Here is a 6968-nt window from a genome sequence, read left to right on the forward strand (position 1 = left end):
GCAGTGGATAAAACACCATATGAGATATGGATGGGAAAGGTTCCCAAATATTCTTATCTAAGAATATGGGGATGTCCTGCTTACGTGAAACAGACAGTGGGAGACAAATTGGATAGTAGATCCATTTTGTGTTACTTCGTGAGATATCCAAAGAACTCTGTTGGATATTATTTCTATCATCCAAAAGAAACAAATGTGTTTGTTTCTAGAAATGCCACCTACTTGGAGAAGGAGTTTCTATTAGATAGAAAAGGCAAAATGATAGAACTCGAGGAAATTTGAGATACACCCACGACTGTAGAAGTTGAACCCAATCTCCAACAGCCAGTAGTTGAATCACACATACCTAGAAGGTCTGAAAGAATAATCAGATGCCTGCAAGATATACGCTTCTTCATGAACAAGGCCATGATGAGCCTAGTGATGGATGTGATCCACGAAACTTCAAAGAAGCAATATCTGATGCTGAATCATCTAAATGGCTTGAAGCTATGCAGTCCAAAATGAACTCCATGAATTCGAACCAAGTATGGACTTTAGTAGATCCACCTGAGGGAATTGTTCCCATAGGATGCAAATGGATTTACAAGAGAAAACTTGGGGTGGATGGGAAGGTATTGACCTTCAAAGCAAGTCTAGTGGCAAAAGGCTATACTCAAAGACAAGGAGTTGACTATAAGGAAACCTTTTCACCAGTCGCTATGTTCAAGTCAATTAGAATATTGCTAGCCATAGCTGCATGGTATGACTAATAAATATGGAAGATGGATGTGAAAACAGCATTCCTCAATGGAGACATTAAAGAAGAAATCTATATGTCTCAACCTGAGGGTTTCACATCAGTGGGAAGTGAGCATAAGGTATGCAAACTTCGGAGATCGATCTACGGTCTCAAGTAGGCATCTAGGAGTTGGAATCTCAGATTTGATAACACTATCAAAGAGTTTGGTTTTGTTAAAAATCCTGAGAAACCATGTGTGTACAAGAAAGTTAGTGGGAATGCAGTGACATTCCTAGTACTTTATGTTGATGATATCCTCCTCATTGGGAATGATATAGGATTATTGCAATCAACTAAAGTATGGTTAGCAAGTAAATTCTCCATGAAAGACATGGGTGAAGCATCCTATGTATTGGGAATAAAAATCTATAGAGATAGATCGAAAAGTATGTTGGGGCTCACCCAAGTCACGTATATTGATACCATACTTAAAAGATTCTCTATGGAAGAGTCCAAGAGAGGATACTTACCAATGTGTCATGGTGTTACTCTATCTAAATCAATGTGCCCTAAGACTGATGAAGAGATAGAGATGATGACACGTGTTCCCTATGCATCAGCAATTGGTAGTATCATGTATGGTATGATATCAACGCGTCCTGATATAGCATATGCTTTGAGTGTTGCAAGCAGATATCAGGCTAACTCTGGTCCATTGCATTGGAAAGCCATGAAAGATATTCTTAAGTACTTGAGAAGGACTAAGAATTTGTTCATGGTTTATGGGGGTGGAGAATTAAAATTGGAAGGCTATACTGATTCTAGCTTCCAATGTGACGTGGATGATTCGAAATCGACTTCTGGTTTTGTATTCATGCTTAATGGTGCTGCTGTCTCTTGGAAGAGTTCCAAGCAAGACACAGTTGCGGATTCCACCACTGAGGCCGAATACATAGCAGCATCTGCTGCAGCCAAAGAGGCAGTTTGGATGAGGAATTTTGTCCAAGAGTTGGGCGTTATTCTAAATGGATTTGATCCAGTCCCGGTGTACTGTGACAATACTGGTGCCATTGCTCAGGCAAAGGAACCAAGGTCTCATCAGCGATCCAAACACATACTGAGGAAATTCCACATCATTCGGAAGATTGTGGGAAGAGGAGACATATCAATCGAGAGAGTTGCCTCTACAGATAATGTTGCTGATCCACTAACAAAGCCCTTGCCAGAACCATTGTTTGAGAAGCATTGCGAAACAATGGGATTAAAACTAATGAGTAGTTGGCTTTAGGGCAAATGGGAGATTGTTAGAGTAGATGCCCTGCAAGCCAAATGTTGGTCAGGGATTTTATTGACTCAAGTGTAATAACAATCTTTATTTTAATATAATTAATCTTTTATCTCGCATTTTCTTTATCTGTATACCCATGCAAGTTGCATAGATAAAGACCTTGAATATACTATAGTAAGATATGAGGTTGTACATATGATGACAATCATGAAACACATATTATTAATTACTGTATATTCTAAATAAAGTTCCTAGTCGATTAGGCCGTCCAAAATAAGGATAAGGATCGCTCGAGCTTGAGACTAGAATCTGTGATGATGTGTACCACGTTTCATTGGTATGGACATAGAGATGTTCAATCATACAGATTGGTGCTCATACGATGAGTTCACTAAACTACCCTCCCTCGGACTTCCCAAGTGGTTATCATTCATCGAGTGGATAAGTCTGTGGTTATGGTTGTACACCATTAGTCCTTACGACCCGGGACAACACTGAGGCTCTACATGCTAGGACTTTACTTTGACTCGTTTACCGACTCCATGAGGGTCATCAGGTGGCGAGGTTGGGTACAGTTGCGACACATGTAGGAGCCAGTGCATTGTAGTCGGGGATTCACCGCTCCCTATGGGTGTGAATATCCTATGTAATAAAATGAGATAATAGTGCATGGAATCTCTGGCCAGAGTGTAAGATGTGTATTAGAGTAAAGTGTTTACCAAGTTACACATGCGATGCCACTATGTATTCTCAAAGACATCACATCGTTATCGAAATTCACATGCTACCCTCGATGAACCAATGGTTGCAGTTTCGATCGGGATATATGAGATGAAGGGACTGTACTGTACGTTAACCATAATCGACTGGTTCTTGCAGGCACTATCAGTGATACCTAGGAAATCATGGGGCGGTGCTACTTAACGCTCTTACCATGATTCGATGGGTTAAATCAGAAATGAGTTCTGATATTTTATGATCAAGGAGTTGATGCATAGAATGAGGCTAATAAGGGTAAGCCTGGACCCACAGCTAGTTGTATCCCTGAACCATTGAGGGTTACACAAGTACTGGTTTTCCTGTTCTCGTTGAGATAATAAATTCAAAGAGTTGAATTTATGATAAACAAATTTGACTGGATCGATAGATAAGCTTTATAAATGGCTTGTAAAGGCTTATAGAAATTTTTGAGAGCAAAATTAATTAAAAAGATTTAATTAATTTTTCCAAGTAGGACTTGGAGATAAGGATCCATAATATCTATATAGATATATATATATATTCGATATATATATATATAGATATATAATATAATATATTTATATATTATATTATTGTGGAACCTTATGTTTATATTATATTATTATATAATATATATTAAAAAAAAATAATTAATGAGTTGTCGGGAGACAACTCATTAAACCACATCAATTGCAATTGGGATTGTAATAATTGAAAGCATTCAACTTTCTTTCTTCGGCTCAAATTGTTCAAAGCTCTCTCTGCAAGCTCTTCTGTCCAGTCTTCCTTTTGTTTTCACCTCGATAAATTTCTTCTTCTTTTAAGTGCAAATTAGAAGAGGAACAGGAAATCCGGTCGTGGACCTGATTTGAAGAAAGGAGGAAAAATCCAGTTGATTGTTCGTAGGGATTTACAACAAGAGCTATTTTCGAAATAGTTGGAGCCATCGTCAATCTTTTAAGATTGATAGGTATAAATCTCTTAACTCGCTACGTACATTAATTTAAACCATATGAGTGTCCAAGAAAATTTTGAACGTCAAAATTAAATTTAAACTTCCGCTGCGTTTTGGGCACGATAGAGATCCGAAATCCAACACCATGCACTCCTTCACACTCTTCACCATTTTCTTCCGAATCAACTGCAGGTCGAGTAACATTATTTTTCAGTGAATTATTATACACATATATTCCAACAGTGAGTGAAAGATTTCCTCAGAATCACATCTCCCACCTGTCTCTTGAGGACTGCAAGACTCCTAGTATGCATAGATGATTGCGGAAGGACACCATTGGAAGATGGAATTCCCAGTAATCCACAAATTAAAGTCTATAATCAAATGAATTCTCAATTTTGTCTGTTGAGAGAGTTCATTGCTTGGATTATCTTACAGACCTGTGCCATAGCGCCAGGACCGAGCTTTTCTACTTCTTAATGCAGTGATTAGCAAGCCAAAAGAAAATATAACTGAGAGTAAACCATTACAGTAGAGCCACTGAAACTGGTACTCTTTAGTTTCATTTTCTCCTTTTGGGATCTGAAACTCACTCACCAAACCCTGCGATTTAAACATAATCAAGCTACGTGCATTTATTGTTATCCAAGCATATTATTGTACGAGTAAAGAAATGGTACCTTGATGGCCTCTTGATCAATGAATAGAACACAGATCAACATGCCAAAAAGTTCCCCAGCCACTCTGGTAAATGGAGTTATGATAGTATAGGCATTGAATATGGCAAGAAGAAAGAGCATCAATTCTGTCCAGACACATACCCCTGTCAGAAAATGAAAATAATGTGCACAAATTATTACAAAAAAAGGCTCTCCATGTTCAACTCGACCTCAATAGACGAATAAATTTTGCATCCCTTTTGGCTTCACTGCTGAATATACAAGTGCACTACCAAGAGATCAGAGATGTGTAATTGGCTAGCAAAAAAAAAAAAAACATTCACCTGTTTCTCTACTCAATTGCTCAATTACAGGTAGTGCAGAAGCAAAGAAAATATATGCCATCGGAGCCAGAATCCTGACACGTAAAATGGCAACAACTATCAAAATCATATAAGCAATTAAGTACTCAAACTGTGCCTGAAAACATTTCATTTCATGAAATCACCTTACACCAGAACCATAAGTATTAATCCAGTCCTTTTTGTAACATGCGAAACTCCCTTTAGCATCACTGACAATTCCCTTAAATGGAGTTTTTAAGTGATCCATCGTGTCTGCTGACATTGAGGAAACTAAAACGATAAATAAATGGCAGTCTACTAAACAAACTTACATATTCACTCATAAAGAACAAACAAATAGTTAAAACAATCATTCAATCCATATCTCACACCTCCTAGCATCATTCGTATTATTATAAATAAGAGTAACACTTTTGTGAGACGGTCTCATCCGTGAAACGAGTCAACCCTATCCATATTTATAATAATAAGTAATATTTTTGCCATAAAATGTAATACTTTTTAATGAATAACTCATATAAGAGACCCGTCTCGAAAAAATTACCCTTGAGACCGTCTAATAGGAGTTTTTGTGTATAAATAAAGTGATACACAAACATCATTCAATCCATATCTCTCCAACTCATCAAAATTTCAAAGCTTCATGATCCCATACGACGATATGATGCATCTAGGGAAGCTTTGAAGAAAAGCATAGCCCAGATCAAGATTCAGATTTGGAAACCAAACTAACCCAAGATTACTACAAGCTGCAGCTGAATTTCATGACTTCAGAAGTGGAAAAAGAAACCACAAATGATGATGATGATGTCGAAGAGGAGGAAGAGTTTTCCATCACATGTGGAAGAGCTGATGCGTCGCGATAGAGGCGGAGGATGCATTCATCAGCGGCCAGATCAACGATTTTCCCCTTGTTCATCCGGGATTTCTAGGTTGCCTTGCACGAAAACTTTCCGAAGAAGCCTCCTGTGAAGAAGCTTTTCGTGGAAACAAGGGATAGCGTCGAGTCGACGTCAGCAAACGCCGGAGAAGACGACAGGAAGGCGGTGGAGGTTTCGCCGGAGGTGTGCAAGAAGAGCAACTCGACCGGGGTTTTCGAAAAATATGGCGGTTCAAAGATTTATTGGGAAAGTATCTTTCAAAAAACTTGTAATGCCAACAAAGACCAAAGTAGCAAAGTATCTAAGGCTGGAAAGTGTCGATGCTACCGCGGGCCCATTGGATAGTGTTCAATTAAGTATTCAACCGTCTAGATTTAATGCAAGTGAGATGATCATATGAATATTTCGCTTGCATATAAAAAAATATGTAGTTGAATTTGACAGTATCAACATTACCCTAAGCCTCACCATGAATTCACAGTTAGGAAAACTTGTAATTTATTATATGTTTTCATGAGTTAATGAAAGTTGTGTATTTCAAAAAATAATGATAATAAAATCCATTCAGCGTTCGTATTAGGAATTATGTAATATCCATTAGAAAAAAAAAATTTGAGAAAAAAGTTATTTTTTGTAAAAAAATATTAAATTAAATGAGTAATATCCCGTAAGGGTGTAAAAAGCGATCACGACCCGCTGACTCAACCAAAAAAAACTTTAGGTTAGAGCTAATAATTTTAGGTCATACTATTTTCGACCCGAAAATATATTTTTTTGGGTCGACCTGAGTACATGAAATCCGCCTTGAAAAAATAATTTTTCTCCATAAATTATGATGCTAGACCAAATAATATCGTCATAGATTATTAATAATTAAAATTTATTAATATATAGATTGATAAAGTAGTTTAGTTGAAATTTGTCAACTAAATTTATAAAAAGGTTTCAATTTTATTAAAAGAGATAAGTGACGATGTTTATTGTCCATATGATATTTAGATATGGGTGTATAAGAAAATAATCACTACTTTAGGTGTTGGGACAACTCCATCTATAGGGTTAAGTCAATTTTAATTTTTTTTTAATAAGATAAGTAGCGAAAATTTATCAATATATGCGGGATACACTGAAAAAAATAATGAAACTCATATGTATTAATAAATTTTTATATTTAGATGTTCGTTTGAAGTGTCTAACATATTTAATTTGTATGACGGGATGAGTCTAACTTATTTTTTGATATCTTTACTAATAACAAATTTTAAATTTGAGACTATATATGTTTGAAATTTTATTGTAACAAACCATTGTCTAACATTAATATGGTGAATTTATGTAGGCCATGTTACTCGGTGCTC

General features: G+C 36.6%; 1 pseudogene; it reads right to left on the reverse strand.

The window, feature by feature from the left end:
- The window catches only part of LOC140861294 (probable boron transporter 7), a 29995-nt pseudogene extending 24144 nt beyond the window's left edge, over nucleotides 1-5851 (reverse strand).
- Nucleotides 5852-6968: the final 1117 nt, after the last annotated feature.

This window comes from Henckelia pumila, chromosome 4 (genome assembly GCF_033568475.1).
Source record: "Henckelia pumila isolate YLH828 chromosome 4, ASM3356847v2, whole genome shotgun sequence".
Taxonomy (NCBI): domain Eukaryota; kingdom Viridiplantae; phylum Streptophyta; class Magnoliopsida; order Lamiales; family Gesneriaceae; genus Henckelia; species Henckelia pumila.